The sequence below is a fragment of the Acinonyx jubatus genome, chromosome B3 (assembly GCF_027475565.1).
Source record: "Acinonyx jubatus isolate Ajub_Pintada_27869175 chromosome B3, VMU_Ajub_asm_v1.0, whole genome shotgun sequence".
NCBI lineage: Eukaryota > Metazoa > Chordata > Mammalia > Carnivora > Felidae > Acinonyx > Acinonyx jubatus.
The window spans coordinates 129,822,929-129,841,897 of record NC_069386.1 but is presented as its reverse complement, the minus strand read 5'-3'; the positions used below and the strand labels follow the sequence as shown (position 1 = coordinate 129,841,897).

General features: G+C 38.0%; 1 protein-coding gene across 9 annotated transcripts in view; it reads left to right on the top strand.

Moving 5' to 3' along the window:
• The window catches only part of EML5 (EMAP like 5), a 176,187-nt gene that overhangs the window by 6,093 nt on the left and 151,125 nt on the right, over nt 1-18,969 (top strand). Inside the window, exon 1 of one of the 9 annotated variants that reach the window (XM_053224804.1) lies at nt 324-4,450. The exons of the other annotated variants lie outside the window; for them this stretch is intronic. The gene's annotated coding sequence lies outside the window, so the exon portion shown is untranslated. Of the gene's footprint in view, nt 1-323; nt 4,451-18,969 lie in introns of those variants that run through there. 9 annotated transcript variants of the gene reach the window in all.

Below are 18,969 nucleotides of genomic sequence, written 5' to 3'. Positions count from 1 at the left end.
CTCTTGTCAGGGTCACCAATGATGTCCACATTGCCACATTCAGTGGCTGGTTCTCTGTTATCATCTTTTGATTTATCATCATCATTTGCCACAGTTGGTCACTCTCACCTCTTAAGACACTTTCTTCAGTGGCGTTTGGGACACATCTTAGTGTAGACATAGGTATTTCTTGGTTTACTTATTCTTTCAGCAAATATTTATTGAGTACCTGTTATTTGCCAGGGACTATTCTTTTTTTTAAATGTTTATTATTTTTGAGAGAGAGAGCACGAGCAGGGGAGGGGGGCGCGCGCGCGCGCACACACACACACACACACACACACACACACACACAGAATCTGAAGCAGGCTCTAGGCTCAGAGCTGTCAGCAAAGAGTCCAACATGGGGCTTGAACCCAGGAACCATGAGATCATGACCTGAGCAGAAGTCAAACATTTAACCGACTGAGCCACCCAGGTGCCCCTAGGCTCTGTATTTTAACATTCTCAGGCAGTATGTGAACATACTAAAATTTGAAAAGCATGCTCTAGATCATTGGTTTTCAAAGTGTGTTCCTTTAACCAGCAGCATTAGCCTCACCTGAAAACTTGCTAGAACTACAGATTCTCAGGCTTCATTCTTACCTAATCAGGAACTTTAGGTAAGACTCAGCAGTCCATTTTAGTCACGTCCAGATGATACTGATGTAGTTTAAGTTTGAAAACACTGCTCTAGATTCCTGATTCTCAGCCCTGGCTGCATATTAGAATCACTTGGACAGTCAAAAAAAACAAAGCAAACATAATAAAACCACCAATGACTGAATCTCATCCCTGCAAATTCTGATTAATTTGTTTAGGATAGCTCCGAAGTATAGTTTCTTTGTTGTTGTTTGCTTCTGTTTAAAAATTTTAAGCTTCCCAGATGATTCTAATGCAACCAGAGTTGAAAACCACTGTTCTAAATATAGTAGTAATCCATGTTTAGCTGGTGGGCTAGGAAGTCAACCTGAAAAAAACTTAACGTCTGGTCAGATTTATTCACGTACTATTATGTATCATATAACGATGTGGATAATTTGCTAGATATTGAAATCCCTTTAAAAACTTCAGACCTCTTCACTCTTACCATTACTATTTAACATAGTGCTGGAAGTCTTAGCCACAGCAATCAGACAACAGAAAGAAAGCATCCAGGTGGGCAGGGAAGGAGTCAAACTTTGACTATTTGGAGACAACGTGATACTCTATATAGAAAACCCAAAAGACTCCATCAAAAAAATGCTAAAACTAATAGTTGAATTCAGCAAAGTTGCAGGATATAAAATCAGTTTGCAGAAATCTGTTACATTTCAATAAATCAATAACAGAGTAGCAGAAAAAGAAATCAAGGAATTGATCCCATTTGCAGTTGCACCAAAAACAGTAATACCTAGGAATAAACCTAACTAAAGAGGTAAAAGATCTGTACTCTGAATTCAGCAAAGTCGCAGGATATAAACTCAATGTACAGAAATCTGTGGCATTTCTATACATCAATAATGAAGCAGCAGGAAGAGAAATCAAGGAATTTATCCCATTTACAGTTGCACCAAAACCCATAAAATACCTAGGAATAAACTTAACCAGAGAGATAAAAGATCTGTACACTGAAAAATAAAGAAAGCTTATGAAAGAATAGAAGACACAAAGGAATGGAAAAACATTCCAGGCTCATGGGTTGGAAGAATAAATATTGTTAATATGCCGATACTACCCAATGCAATTCCTATTAAAATAACTCCAGCATTCTTCACTAGAATTCACCAGAATTCTTCACAGAGCTACAACAAAATTTTTTTTAATTTGTATGGAACCAGAAAAGACTCGGAATAGCCAAAATTATGTTAAAAAGAAAACTAAAGCTGGAGGCATCTCAATTCTGGACTTAAAGCTGTATTACAAAACTGTAATCATCAACACAGTATGGTACTGGCAGAAAAACAGACACATAGATCAATGGAACAAAATAGAGAACCCAGAAATGGACCCACAAATGTATGGCAAACTAATCTTTGACAAAGCAGGAAGGAATATCCAATGGAAAAAGGCAGTCTCTTTAGCTAATGGTGTCAGGGAAAACTGGATGGAAATGTGCAGAGGAATGAAAATGGATCGCTGTCTTACACCATATACAAAAATAAATTGAAAATGGATGAAAGACCTATGTATGAGAAAAGAAACTACCAAAACCCTAGAGGAGAACACAGGCAACAACTTCTTTAACCTTGTCTGGAACAACTTCTTACTAGACACGTCACTGAAGTCAAGGGAAACAAAAGCAAACATGAAGCATTGGGACTTCCTCAAGATAAAAAGCCTCTGCACAGCAAAGGAAACAGTCAACAAAACCAAAAGGCAGCCTATGGAATAGAAGATCTTTGTAAATGACATATTGGATAAAGGTTTAGCATCCAAGACCTATAAAGAACTTATCAAATTCAACACCCAGAAAACAAATAACCCAGTTAAGAAATGGGCAGAAGACATCAATAGACAATTTTCCAAAGAAGACATCCAGATGGCCAACAGACACATGAAAAGATGCTCGACACCACTCATCATCAGGGAAATACAAATCAAAACCACAAGGAGATACACCTCATACCTGTAAGAATGGCTGAAATTAACTCAAGAAACAGCAGGTGTTGGTGAGGATGAAGAGAAAGGGGAACTCTCTTACACTGTTGGTAGAAATCCAAACTGGTGCAGACCCTCTGGAGAACAGTGTGGAGTTTCCTCAAAGTTAAAGATAGAACTACTCTATGATCCAGCAATTGCACTATTAAGTATTTATACAAAGGATACAAAAATACATATTTGAAGGGGCATTTGCACCTGATTGTTTATAGCAGCATGATCAACAATAGCCAAACTATGAAGAGAGCCCAAGAGTCCACTGACTGATGGATAAAGAAGATGTGGCATATATATAAAATGGAATATTACTCAGCCATTGAAAGAATGAAATCTTGCCATTTGCGATGATATGGAGCTAGAATGCATTATGCTAAGTGAAATAAGTCAGTCAGAGAAAGAGAAATAACATACGACTTAAGTCATGTGTAATTTAAGAATCAAAATAGATGAGGGGTGCCTGGGTGGCTCAGTCAGTTAAGTGTCCAACTTCGACTGAGGTCATGATCTCACGGCTCATGGGTCTGAGTCCCACATCAGGCTCTGTGCTGACAGCTCAGAGCCTGGAGCCTGCTTCAGATTTCTGTATCTCCCTCTCCCCCTCCCCTGTTCATGCTCTGTCTCTCAAAAATAAATAACATTAAAAAAAAAAAGATGAACAAATGGGAAGGCGGGGAAGAGGAGAGAGGAAAACAAACCACAAGAGACCCTTAGAGGACTACAGTAGAGAACAAACTGACGGTTGATGGAGAAAATTGGGTGGGAGATGGACTAGATGGTGATGGTTATTAAGGAGGTCACTTGTGATGAGCACTGGGTGTTGTATGTAAGTGATGAATCCACTGAATTCTCCTGAAACCAATATTGCACTGTATGTTAACCAAAATTTAAATTAAAAGACAAAAGAAAACAAAAAACCTCCTGACTTGTTGCCTAAGGACCTCCCATGCTGGACTGCATAAATCTCTATGTTTGGAGATTACCAAAAAAAAAAAAAAAAAGCAATCCTCAGTATGGTTTTCTGTTTATTGATGGATCTGGTCAGTACCATCAGGGACTTAAAACATTAAAAGGAAGATATCATACATCATCAGTTCAGAAAAATGCTCGCTCACTGGGGACCTGAAAGCTTCACTTAATGGGCAAAGTTATGTGCATCCTGGATGTATCAAGATGATGTATCAGATGGTGATTTCAACAGACTCCAGGAACAGTTGCAGTGGGTCTGCCTCAGTAATTTGGGCCATGGAAAGACCAAGATTGTCCATTAATAAATTCCATTTTGGAGTCAGAATCTGCACTCAGAAATAAACCAAATATGTTAATATTTGATAGGACATATAAATACATCAAAAGGACAGATCATCCCTACCCTGTGAAATTCTAAAGTGGATGTATTTGCACAGACAGTTCAGATAGCACAATAGGTACATGTCCAGTCAGAAAAGTAGTGGAATGCTGTGTTTTGAAGGGCTTGAGACCACATGTTGCTGTTAACCAAGCATAAAGCAGCCACTAAAGAGCAGTCAGACTGGCTTCAGTCTGTAAGGCCAGCAAGTTCTGCATTGTGTCTCAGTATGGATCAGTATTCTGAGACAGCATAGCACACTGGCAAGGGGTTACACCTAACCAGCATAAACAAGCTGCTTTGGTTACTGTGGTATCTGTTCTAATTACAGGTAGATCATGGCATCACCATATTGGCCAAAGACTGCAAGAATGGGTACAAAGGCCTTCATAGCTCCTGGATTTCCTATCTAAAGTATTACCATCTGTTGGCCAGTGTAATTTAAAGGTGAATTGGATTGTTAAAACGTCAAGTGAAATACAGTGCCTGTCTTAAGACACTGGCATGCATGTCCATCTGAGGTAGTAAGCATAGGGGAAAAACACTAACTTCTTGGTGTTGGTTGAGTACTAGAATGAGGGGATAGGCATGGGACAAAAGATTGGAGTCCATACGCAGGCTCAATTCATTATAATACCACAAAATTCTTTATTTTTCTTCTGGGATGGACAGCTCATAATGTTGGATTGGCAAACAGGAAGTTCTGATTGTAGGAGTTGTTAACTCAGATTTCACTCTAAAAGTTACCTCGTTATTCACAACTGGGGGGAGAATATCTGGTTTTACTTTAATCCAGAGGCTGGGGAAAATAGGGATAAAGCAGAGAGACAGATGGGACACGAAGTGAGAATTCTGGATTATAACATTGCTATGGATGATGGTGTCAACATCTTGACGGAGCCCAAAAAAGGGAGAGATCATTGTCATGGATGCTTAAAAGCATGGAATATGAGGCATAACAGAGAGTACCTGATTGAAATTAAAGAACCAGAAATAAATTGTTGGCAAGAGAAGTGTACATAGCCTATTCCCCAAATCAGAAGAACTGAGCTGCGCAGGTTCCTTGTCAAGGAAATGCTCCTGCTCTTCCTGTGAATCATGTACCTAGTTCACCTCCAACAAAGAGGACAACCATTTTCTGCTTCAAATCCATTGGAATCTCTTTTCAATTCTGTGGGAGACTGACTTTCTTAGGAGATACAGTACTAGACACCACTGCCTCAGGTGGGGAAGCTCTCATTACATATTTATTTCAGTCTGTGGAGCATAATTAAAATTGCCACAGGCAGTTGCTCTTAAGAATTTTTCAGTTTTTGCTTGGAATGATGTTGCTCATGATATTATTTAAATTAGCCACAAGATGATGATGTAACCAAGTCTAACCACCTCAGTGTCCATATTTTTACAGGTGGTTGATCAGGGTACAAGGCATAATACCCAACCAGGAGTGGAAAGTGAAAGGCCATTCTAAGTCTTGTAACATAGGTGATGACTAACTACAGACCCTATAGATTAGTCATCATTACTTGGTTGCAGTGTGACTTTTCTAATTATTAGTTAACTTGTGGACAATATTATTTAGCAAAGGTGGCACTACTAGCATGGTAAGAAATATTACCGGTAACCTGGATGTTAGATTCAGATGGCATGCACTTGGAAAGGGTAATATTTGTAACCCCAAAGAGACTGTGTAAGAGAGTGAGGGTGACTTGATAAGGAGTATGAGAGGGGCACCTGGGTGGCTTAGTTGGTTAAACATCCAACTCTTGATGTCGGCTCAGGTCAGGATCTCACAGGTTGTGAGAGCAAGCCCTTTGTTGGGCTCTATACTTAGTGTGGAGCCTGCTTGGGATTCTCTCCCTCTGCCTGCCTCCCTCCGTCTCCCTCCCTTTCCTCTCCTCTCTCCTTTCTCCTTTCTCCTTTCTCCTTTCTCCTTTCTTCTCTCTCCTTCTGCCCCTCCCCTGCTCACACACACTTTCTGTCACTCTCAAAATAATAAACTTAAAAAATCAGAGTATGAGAGGCTTGGTAGGCGCCCCCCTCAACGAGTTGTTGTTATGTTTTTAAAATTAGTGATATACACTATAGAATACGATTATAAGAAATTGAAAGGTGTAGAAAAATATTTACCCACATCTTGTAATCTGGAGATAATACTACTGTGTTTTATTATTTTTTTAAGTTTATTTTGACAGAGGGAGAGAGCGAGCCAACGAGAGGCAAAGGGAGAGAGAGAATCCCAAGCAGGCTCCATGTTGTCAGTGCAGAGCCCAACGTACGGCTTGATCCCAGGAACTGTGAGATCGTGACCTGAGCCAAAATCAAGAGTCAGATGCTCAACTGACTGAGCCACCCAGGAGCCCCTAATATGTGTTTTAAATTGGCACCCCAATTTATTTCTGGTTCTTTAATTTCAATTAGGTACTCTCTGTTTTGCCTCATATTCCATGCTTTTAAGCATCCATGACAATGATCTCTCCCTTTTTTGGGCTCCGTCAAGATGTTGACACCATCCATCCATAGCAATGTTATAATCCAGAATTCTCACTTCATGTCCCATCTGTCTCTCTGCTTTATCCCTATTTTCCCCAGCCTCTGGATTAAAGTAAAACCAGATATTCTCCCCCCAGTTGTGAATAACGAGGTAACTTTTAGAGTGAAATCTGAGTTAACAACTCCTACAATCAGAACTTCCTGTTTGCCAATCCAACATTATGAGCTGTCCATCCCAGAAGAAAAATAAATTAAGAATTTTGTGGTGTTATAAGCCTTTTTTTTTTTTTTTGGTAAGCTCTATGCTCAATGTGGGGCTTAAACTCATGACCCTGAGATCAAGAGTCACATGTTGTACTGACTGAGCCAGCCAGGTGCCCCTTCTTTTAAGCCTTTTAGATACATATATTCCTTTTTAAAAAGTCTTTGTGTTTTTAGAGCAGTTTTAGGTTTGCATCAAAATTGAAAGGAAGGTACAAATTTCTCATATATTCCCTGCCCCACACATGCATAGCCTCCCCAATATCCACATCACTCACCAGAATGGTACACTTTTTACCAAGGATGAATATACATTGACACATCATAATCACCCCAAATCCATGGTTTACCTTAGGGTTCACTCTTGGTGTTATATATTCTATGGGTTTGGACAAAAATGTAGTGACATCCGTCATTATAATAACATATTTTCACTGCCGTAAAAATCCTCTGTGCTCTGCCTGTTCACTCCCTAGCTCTACCACGCGTAACAGGTAACGTTTTGCCTTTTCCAGAATGTCATGTAGTTGGAACCATACAGTGCGTAACCTTTTCAGATGGACTTCTGTCATTTAGTAATATGCATTTAAGTCTCCTTCATGTGTTTTCATGGCTTGATAGCTCATTTCTTTTTAGTGCTAAATATTCCATTGTCTGGACGTACCATTTATCCATCCACCTACTGAAGGACATCTTCCAAGCTTTGGCAACAGTGAATAAAGCTCCTGCAAACATCTATGTGTAGGTGTTTGGGTAGACAAAAGTTTTTAACTATTTTGGGTAAACACTAAGGAACACAATTGCTGGATTATATGTCAACAGTATGTTTAGTTTTGTAAGAAACCATCAAACTGTCTTCCAAAGTTGTACAATTTTTGCATTCCCACCAGCAATGTATGAAAGTCTCTGTTGCTCATCCTCCTCAGCATTTGGTATTGTCAGCGTTCTGGATTTTGGCCATTCTAATAGACATGTAGTGGTGTCTTGTGATTTGCATTTCCCTGATGACATGATGTGAAGCATCTTTTCATATGCTTATTTGCCATCTGTATATCTTCGTTGATGAGGGGTATGTTAAGGTCTATGGCCTACCTTCTCTGACAGCACCGAGTCTGCTTTGGATTCTCTCCTTCCCTCTCTTTCTGAACCTCTCCCCTGCTCACGTGCTCTTTCTCTCTCAAAATAAATGAATAAACTTAAGGGAAAAAAAAAGGTCTTTGGCCTAATTAGTAATTGAGTTCTTTATTTTCTTATTGTTGAATTTTAAGAGGTCTTTGTTTTAGATAACAGTTCTTATCAGATGTGTCTTTTGCAAATGTTTTCTCCCCATCTGTGGCTTGTCTTCACATATTTTTGACATTGTCTTTCACAGAGCAGAAGTTTTTTATTTTAAGTAAGTCCAGTTTATCAATTATTACTTCATCTATCACGTATATGGTGTTGTATCTAAAAAGGCATCACCATAACTGAGGTCATCTAGGTATTTTCCCATGTTTTTTTCTAGTAATTTTATGGTTTTATGTTTTGTATTTAGGTCTATTATCCATTTTAAGTTAATTTTTGTGAAGGATGTAAGGTCTTTGTTTAGATTCACTTTTTGCATGTAGTTGTCCATTTGTTCTAGCATTATTTGTTGAACAGACTTTCTTTTTCCATTGTTTTGCTTTTGCTCCTTTCTCAAATACCAGTTGATTATATTTATGAGGGTCTGTTTCTGAGCTGTCTCATCTATAAGTGTTTTTGAGTTCCACTATATGTTCAGCAATATACTAGGCAATATGTGGAATACAACTTAACTGTAATATTGACTCCAAGAATACTAGGAAAATACTCATGCTTTCTTTCTCATTAAGAAAATTGGAGGGCACCTGGGTGGCTCAGTTGGTTAAACGTCTTTCAGCTCATGGTTTGTGAGTTCGAGCCCCATGCTGGGCTCTGTGCTAACAGTGTGAAGTCAGCTGGGATTCTGTTACTTCCTCTCTCTCTGCCCCTCCCCTGCTCACCCTCTCTGTCTCTCTGTCTGTCTCTCAAAATAAATAAACTTTAAAAAGAAAGAAAAAAAAATTGGAGCTGGTCTGGACTGAGAATCCAGATGCCCAGGGTATAATGTAGCAGCAAAATAAGTTCCAAGGCCTACAGCTCTTTCATTCAGATGTTTCCACCTGTGCAGTTGCAGATTTCCAACATCCTTTTTCAGATCCATGACAAGGTTATTCTAGCAGAGAAAGAACACTGCATTGGGAGACAACCTGGGTTCTAGTCCTCACTATCATTAACTAGTACGGAAACATTAACCAGAAGATATTGAAGCTGGAGAACTTGTTGTGGAGTTCACATTTTTTGTAGGCAGCTGCACAGCCTGGGTCAAAGAACATTAGCACAGTGGAGTCATGTATTTTCATCTGCTTACCTGGTATGCTCAGCTCAGCTCTAAGCCCAGCTCTAAGCTGGCAAACAGACCCACTCATTGGGGCGGCTTTATCTCAAAATAGATAGGCTTGTAGTAACAATAAAGGTGGTTCAGATTTCTGTCTGTTCCTTATATTATGTGGTCTGAGATGAAAGTACCTGCAGCCATGAGTAGAAATCCATTTTTAGTATTTTGTCATTTACAGATTCTTTATTTTTTAATGCTACACTCCAGGCAATAAATCTTTGTGAGGAGGGAAAGTTCCTTAGCTGTTTAGTAATGCTGATGAATTTGATTGCTTGGAAATTAGTATATGAACAGTGAATTAAGGATGTGAGATTGTTAAAAGTAGTCTAAGGTTAATTACTTATGGGGGTGTTAGTTGGTACAAATAGGAGTTGTGATTATGGTAGATATTCCAGAATAAATCTACATTGTCACTTCAAAAAAAAAAATTGGAACCATCAGAACTGTCAGATTTTACCTACCCATCAGCAGTACATCCCGCTCCTATCTCATATTAATCTCTCCATGTGTGAATGAGATCCTGCTCCAGATCTCATTGCCTGCTCCAGAGTTTCTCCCTGGTCACCTATATCAGTATTGTTGATGATTCTTCTAAGTTGATTCCTGTTAGCACATAAAATATGCTTAAAAGATAGTCTTTTCAAGAAACAATATTAAAAACAAATGAATATCCACATGGGGGAAAAATGAACCTCACCATATACAAAATGTAAGTCAAATTAGGTTATATACCTTAAACACCAAAGGTAACACTATAAAATTTCTATTAAAAGAGTATAGGAAATAGGGCATAAAAAGGATAACGTAAGGAAAATTATAAATAAATAATATAAAATTGTAATAAAATTAGTGTAAATAATATAGAATTAAAACTTTAGACTTCCAGGTAACTGAAGACAGTGGTGGGTATGTAGTAAGTAACCTTCCAGAGTGTCATCCCCAAATAATTCAAAATCACTTCACAAGTATGCAGTTTCTATGCAAAGCCCTAGCCTTGCCATTACTTAAGCAGAGAATACCAAAACTGTAAAATAACTGTAAGTAAAAAGAGAAAAACAAATTCTACCTACAGTTTTATAAGCTCTTTCCTCCTTATCACTGAGCTCTGAGCAGGGAGCACCTTAACCAAAAACAAACAAAAAACAACAAAAACCTATGAAAGCAGTATCTTGATTGAATACTGTAAGAATAAAAACAAAAAGAACTATAGATAATGCTATAACCTAGTTAGTAAAATTGTTTCCTACAGGGCTAGCAATTCTGAAACAACTTTGTGTATATCATACTTAAATAGACTTGAGGTTATGAAAGACTAATTTCTCACTCTTGGAAGAAGTTATACATAAAGGAAGAAGTCTTCAGTGAACCCTGTGGTTTTGGATTAGAATCAGATGTATCAATATGAACTCATGGTTTTTAGATATATACCCCCAAAGATACATAATATAGCCATGTGTATATACATGGGTTAGTACACTACATATATTTCTCAGCTCTGTCTGCAGCCTAGAAGGAATACCACTCCAATAACAATGGCCACCTCTGCTGCCCAGATCTTGTTCTCTAAATACCATTTGCCAATAAAAGGCTTCCTAGAGAAGCAGTTAATTACAGGGCTGGAGCAGGAAAAATGCTAGATGAGCCTGGAATATATTGTGGTTCCTCAAAGTAGGTCAATGCAAAACAGATGTTGGGTTGTTGAAAAAATAAGGGAGCCAACCTGAAGGATCTCCTGAAGGTCAAAGATGCAACAATTTGAGCTACAAGATAAATAATGATAGTATTGAATTTTAACCCATCGAATAAAACAGGACTATCAAACAGCAGACCCTGGGCTAAATATGGCCTGCCATCTATTTTTGTAAATAAAGTTTTATTGGAAAACAGACATGACTATTTGTTTTTGCAGCCTTTTTTTTTTTTTTAATAGTCCCTCTAAGGAACCCTTTTAGGTATTTTTTTCTTAATTGCCCCAATCCACCACAAAATTTTATTACCACAGATATACTATATATCAATTTATGTACCATATATGTATCTATACTTTCTTCATAAAAAGAGTAAGACCTTCACACCTACAAGAACCAGTTCTTAACCCCATGGAAGTGATGTTGCTCCCAATGAGAATGCATGGTTTACATATCATCAATGGCTGATTTGGAATTATAACCATAAAGTTGAGTAGCTGTAACAGAGGTTGTATGGCAGGCAAAGCTTATTTACTGTCTGTCACTTTACAGAAAAAAAATTGTTATTAAAATACCCATGGGGGCATCTGGGTGGTTCAGTTGGTTAAGCATCTGGCTCTTGATTTCGGCTCAGCCCATGATCTCACAGTTTGTGGGTTCGAGCCCCACATTGGGCTCTATGCCGACAGCACAGAACCTGGTTGGGGTTCTCTGTCTCCGTCTTTCTCTGCCCTTCACCTGTTTACTCTCTATTTCTCTGTCTCTCAAAAATGAATAAACATTTTTTAAAAATCTTAAAATTCCCATGAATTCAACTGTATAAACAATGGATTAAATAAAAGACAGGGGTGCCTGGGTGGTTTAGTTGGTTGAGCATCTGACCTTTGATTTCCACTCAGGTCATGATCTTGCGGTTTGTGGGGTGGAGCCCTGAGTTGGGCTCTGTGCTGATAGCACGGTGGAGCCTGCTTGGGATTCTGTCTTTCTTTCTCTCTCTGCCTCTACCCTGCTTTCACGTGCACTCTCTCTCTCAAAATAAATAAATAAACTTTAAATAAGAGAGAAAATATAGTTCTTCCTATGGCCAAAATAAAGACAAGAATTAAGTGTTTGTGAGGATGTGAAGAAAAAAGAACTTTTGTGCACTATTGGTGGGAGCATAAATTAGTATAGCCACTGTGAAAACAGTATGGAAGATTCCTCAAAAAATTAAAAATAGAAATACCATATGATCCAGTAATTCCAGTAGTAGGTATTTACCCAAAGAAATATACAAAACCCCATGTTTATTACAGCATTATTTACAGTAGCCAGTATGGAAGTAACCTAAGTGTCCATTGATAGATGAATGGATAAGGAAGATGTAGTATATTTACACACACACACAGACTATACTATACAGCTATAAAAAAGGATGAGATCTTGCTACTTGCAGAAACATGGATGGACCTAGAGGGTATTATGCTTTTTTTTTTTTTTTAATGTTTGCTTATTTTTGCCAGAGAGAGAGTCAGAACATGAACAGGGGAGGGGCAGAGAGAGAGGGAGACGCAGAATCTGAAGCAGGCTCCAGGCTCTGAGCTGTCAGCACAGGGCCCAACGTGGGGCTTGAACTCACCAACCTTGAGATCATGACCTGAGCTGAAACCAAGAGTTGGATGCTTAACTGACTGAGCCACCCAGGTGTTATGCTAAGTGAAATAAATCAGACTGAGAAAGACAAATACCATATGATTTCACTCATGTGAAACATAAAAAACAAAGCAAATGAACAAAAAGCAGAACCAGACCTAAAAATACAGAGAATAAACTGATGGTTGCCAAAGGAAAAAGGTAGGGGGGTAGGCATACTAGGTGAGAGGGAATGAGGGATACAGGCTTCCAGTTATGGATAAGTCATGGGAATAAAAGACACAGTATAGGGAATATAGCCAATGATACTATAATAGTGTTGTATGGTGACAGATGGTAGCTACACTTGTGGTGAGCATAGCATAACATAGAGAAGTTGAAACACTATGTTGTACACTTGAAACTAATGTAACATTGTATGTCAACTATACTCAAAAAATTAAAAATTAAAATTAAAAAATTTCCTTACGGTAGAATTCCAATCAATAAATGTAGAAGAAAAGAGGAAATAGGAGGATCGCATAAGGCAAATAGTACAGTAGCAACTGTTTCAGGCAAGGCCTAGCAGTGGATGCTAAAATTAGTGAATGAACGTTTGAGGAGAAACAGGATCTGCATGGAGTCAAAGCATCTCCCCTAAAATACATATTGACAACAAAGAGAAGCTTTGTAGTAACCTTACAGTGGAAAAACGTGGCAAGCACCAGCTTATCTAAGGAATTGAGGTAAACATCATCAGTAATAATGCATATTGACATCCTTGATATGATGAACTAAGACGAACAAATACAATTTTTGTGGTATACTTGCCAAAAATGCATGATCTCACTCCAATTATGGAAAAATGTGTTACAAATCCAAATTGAGGGACATTTTACAAAATAAGTGATTAGTACTCTTCAAAAGTATAGCATCATATATTCTCTCTCACTCTCTCCCTCTCTCAAAATAAATAAGCATTTTTTTAAAAAGACTTTAGGAGCACCTGGGTGGCTCGGTCGGTTAGGCGTCTGAGTTCGGCTCAGGTCATGATCTCACGGTCCGTGAGTTCGAGCCCCACGTCGGGCTCTGTGCTGACAGCTCAGAGCCTGGAGCCTGCTTCGGATTCTGTGTCTCCCTCTCTCTCTGCCCCTCCCCCGCTCATGCTCTGTCTCTCTCTGTCTCAGAAATAAATAAACGTTTAAAAAAAAATTTAAGAAGACTTTAAAAAAAGGGGCGCCTGGGTAGCTCATTCAGTTGAGCATCCAACTCTTGGTTTCTGCTCGGGTCATGGTCTCAGTGTTCATGGGATGGAGCTTCAGATTGGGCTCTGTGCTGATAGCACAGAACCTGCTTGGGACTCACTCTCTCCTTCTCTCTTCCCCTCCCCTACTGGCTTGCACTCCCGTGTGTGCGTTCTCTGTCTCTCGAAATAAATAAACATTAAAAAAAAAAAAAAGACTTTCAAAAGTATACCATCATGAAAGACAAAGAAACTGTTACAGAGATTGAAGTTGCTAATGAGAATTAAATGCAACTATCCTACCCTGGATAGGATCTTGAAACAGAAAAACTTCAGTGAGAAAACTGGTGAATTTTGAATAAGTAGTTTAGAGGGGGTACTGATGTTAATTTCCTCTTTCTTATTGTACCAAGATTATACTAGAGCAGTGGAGTGAGGGATTTAAGAGAACTGTTTATACTATTTTTGCAACTTTTTGATGAATCTAATTAGTCTAAAATAAAAAGTCTCAACAATTTTTAAATCTTTTGGGGCACCTGGGTGGCTCAGTCGGTTAGACATCCGACTTCAGCTCAGGTCATGATCTCTTGGTTTGTGGGTTCAAGCACCGTGTGGGGCTCTGTGCAGACAGCTAGGAGCCTGGAGCCTGCCTTGGGTTCTGTGTCTCCCTTTCTCTCTGCTCCTACCCCACTCATGCTCTCGCTCTGTCTCTCAAAAATAAATAAACATTAACAAAAAATTTTTAAAAATTAAAATCTTTTGCTGTTTAAAAGATACCATTAAGAAAATGAAGACAGTCCCCAAACTGGGAAACACAGTTCCAAAACATATGTTTGAGAAAAGAATTGTATCCAGAATATATCAAGAACTTTTACAATGCAGTAATAGGACAACAGACCAATTAAAAAATAGGCCAAATGCTTTTTGCCCAGAGTCTGACCCAATTGTAGGAAGAGCACGACAGTGTCCAGAGGCTCGTACTCTGGACTTTCTAGTCATAGTACAATGAAGTAGAGCCCCTGGGAGATTGAGAGTTGGGGGGAGTTTATGGAGAGCAGGGAGATCTCATAAAGTTACATTTGATGTCCTAGACTCTTACGCTGCACATGGTTGGAACTAATTAGAAACAGCGTATCAAAGGCTTTGAAAACTGAACTATAATCATCCAGCTTCCAAATTGGCCCCTGTGGTGTGTACATGTGGTAATACTACAAAGGCTTTAAAAATTAAACTAACATTGGGACCATAGAAGGAGAACTGGGACATGTGCCCTGAACCTAACCAGAGTGCTTGCCTGCTGAAACACAGCATTCTCTAGAGGATTTTAACAGGGCCCAGGGTTTATAGCACAGTATTCCAAATGTCCAGGATATAATCCAAAATGATCTCACAAAAAATTAGGAAATTCTTAAGAACTTATGAAAGACAGTAGTTATCAGCCCCACAATGAAGTAAGTGTTGGAATTATCAAAGAATTTAGAGCGGTTGTTATAACTATATGCCGTGAAGTAAACGGGAATGTTCTTGAAACAAATGAAATGTTTTAAGTTCTCAGCAAGGAAATAGAAGCTGTAGAAAAATGGAATATTTTTGGTGAAGTTTTGGGGTGGTGGGGGTCTGGAGCCAATGACCAAGAAAGAATTCTTGAGACTTCTTTGGTGCAAAAAGGTGATTTTATTAAAGCACGGGGACAGGACTCTGGGCAGGAAGTACGCACTGCAAGTGTGGGAGGTGACCGTTTTATGTGGGGGGAGGTAGGAGATAAAGTCAAGAGGGGGTTTCCAAAGAGACTTTCACGTGCTAAAGACTTACTAGAGGCCTAGCTATTGTCAAACTAAGGTTGTTTTTCCCTCTAACAAAGCATTAACATTAAGATAGTAGGGAGTTCCTGGACTTTAGGACATTGATGGGATTGCCTTTTTCTGGTAAACTGTTGGAGACTTATTTGTTTTTTGTCATTTCCTGTTTTTGGGTAGCTGGGAGCTACTGATCAATTTAGGAAGTAATGTCATTTTAACAAAATTGCAGTATTACAATATTATATATAACATGTTGTAATTATATTACAGTGTATCTTTCCACTTATTTAGATCTTTTAAAAATGAACGATGTTTTGTACTTTGCAGTGTACAAGTCTTGTACTTTTTTGCTAAATTTATTCCTAAATGTTTTGTTGTTTTTGATGCTATCATAAGTGAAATTGTTTTCTTAACTTAATTTTCAGATTGTTCATTGCTAGTGTATAGAAATATAATTGATACTTTATATTGACCTTATATCCTACCACATTGCTTATTAACTCTACTTGGGATTTATTTTGTTGTTGTTTGTGGATTCCTTAGGATTTTCTTTATACGAGATAATATCATCTATAAGTAGAGATAGTTTTACTTCTTCCTTTTGTTTCTTGTTCTTGCCTAATTGTCCTGTTCAGAATATCCAGTATCATGTTGAATGGAAGTGACAAGAGGTGACATCCTTGTCTCCTTCCTGTACTTAGAGGGGAAACTTTCAGGCTTTCACCATTAAATGTGATAATAGCTGTGGGTTTTCACAGATTCCCCTTTATCAAGTTGAGTAAGTTCTCTTTAATTCATAGTCTGTTGTGTATTTTTATCACAAAAGGGGTTGGGTTTTTGTCATATGCGTCTTCTGTGTCTATTGAGATTAATGTATATGGGTTTGTATTTGTTTTACTTTTCTATTTTTTTTAGGATTGATTTTTATTCTATTACTATGATATATTGGTTGACTTTTGTATGTTGAGCCAACCTTCCATTCCTACTTATCTTCCCTCCCTCTGGTTACTCATTTAGTATTCCCTGACTTGATGAATACCATCTAAGCCATCCAGATGCTCAAGCCAGAAGCCCAAGAGTCATCTTAGACCTTTCTTTCCCCCCACTCACTACATCCAATCAGTTGATTCTGTCCTAATACCCTCCTAACTTTTCCCACTTTCAACTCATCCTTGACTCTGAGGCCAGGAGTGATTTTTTTTCTCCTAAAGATGAATCTCATAATCTAAATCTATTTGTAGAAAAATTTATGAAGGAGAAATTTGTATTTACTTCGTGCCTCCTGCTAATGTACATAAACCATTACCAACTGTTTGGTCTTTGTCTTGTTTTTAAAGACTCAGACTACTTTCTGTGAACTATGGGTGACTTTTCTGTTTTTTGAAATGATATTTGTGCTATAGTAACCAAAACTATGGTATTGGTATAAAAACAGACACATAGATTAGTGACGCAAAATTGAGAGCCCAGGAATAAACCCACACGTGTATGGACATTTAGTTTATGGCAGTGGAGCCAAGAGCATAAAATGGAGAAAGGACAGTCTCTTCAAAAGATGGTGTTGGGAAAACTGGACAGCCACATGCGAAAGAATGAAACTAGACCACTATCATATAGTGTACCCCAAAATTAACTCAAAATGGATCTAAAACTTGAATGTAAGACCTGAAACCATAAAGCTTCTAGAAGAAAACAGGTGGCAAGATCCTTGACATCAGTCTTAGCAATGTATTTGTGGATCTAACTCCAAAGACAAGGGAATCAAAGGCAAAAGCAAACAAATTGAGGGACACTTGGGTGGATCAGTTGGTTAAGTGTCTGACTTTGGCTCAGGTCATGATCTTGTGGTTTGTGACTTCCAGCCTGCATCTGGCTCTGTGCTGACAGCTTGGAGCCTGGAGCCTGCTTAGGATTCTGTGTCTCCTCTCTCTCTGCCCCTTCCCTGCTAGTGCGTGCTCTCTCTCTCTCTCTCTCTCTCTCTCTCTCTCTCTGTCTCAAAAATAAATAAACCTTAAAAAAAAAATATTGAAATAGATCAAACTAAAAAGCCTCTGCATAGTGAAAAAAACCATCATCAAAAGGAAAAGGCAACCTACTAAATGGGAGAAGATATTTGCAAATTACATATTTGCCAAGGGGTTAATATCCAAAATATATTAAAAAATTCCTACAACTTAACAAAAAACAGCTCAAATAAAAAAATGACCAGAGGATCTGCATAGACATTTTTCTAAAGGAGACCTATAAATGGCTAACAGACACATGAAAACATGTTCAGCATCACTAATTATTAGGGAAATGCAAACCAAAACTATAATAAGATATCACCTCGTATGGGTTAGATTGGCTGTCATCAAAATGACAAGAAATAACAAGTGTTGGAGAGGGTGTGGAGAAACAGGAGCCCTCATATGTAAATAAAACCCTGGGAATATAAATTAGTGCAGCTGCTGTGTAAAACACTATGGTTATTCCTCAAAAAGTTGAGAATAGAGCTGCCATACTATCCAACAGTCCCACTACTGGACATTTATCTGAACATGAAAACATTAATACAAGAAGATATATGCAGCCTGATGTTCATTACAACATTATTTACAATAGTCAAGATATAGAAACAACCTAAATATGCATCAGTGGATGAATGGATAAAGAAGGTGTGGTATATAGACATTATGGAATACTATTCAGCCATAAAAAAGAATGAAATCAGATGTTGACAACATGGATGGACCATGAGGGTATTAAGTGAACTAAGTCAGAAGGAGAAAGTAAAAAATAGTATTACTTCACTCATATGTGGAATCTAAAAAAATAAAATATAACAAAAACAAACTCATAGACACAAACAGATTGGTGGTTACTACAAGAGTAGGTGGTTGAGGGGTGGGTGAAGTGGGTGAAGGGAGTCAAATGTATGGTAATAGATTATAACTAGACTTTTGGAGGTGATCACTTTGAGATGAACACAGATATTTAATTAAAATGTTATATAATTAAAACTTATATACCAATTTTACTTCAATTAAAAATGGGGTTTATAATTTATTACCATAGGAGTGTTACTAAGTGCTATTTTTGGATGCTAAGATTTTGTGTAATGTCATGTAATAAAAGAGTAAAATAGGAGAGAGGGCTTAAAAACAGATGAATACCAAAAGAGAAAGTGGCATGTGGTAAGGCTGCTACTAATTTGTTGCTGTGGTGCAATTGATCCATTGTGAGAATTCTTTTCTTGCAAAGTTTACACACATTATATCATATTACAGAGATTTTGAAGTCTATCATCATCTGGTCATAACATACATATACTAGTCAAGTAATAACTCAGTATGGATTTTTATAGAAGTTATTTTATTTAAAAAATTTTTAAATATTTATTTTTGAAAGAGAAGGAACATGAGCAGGGGAGGGGCAGAGAGAGAGGGAGACAC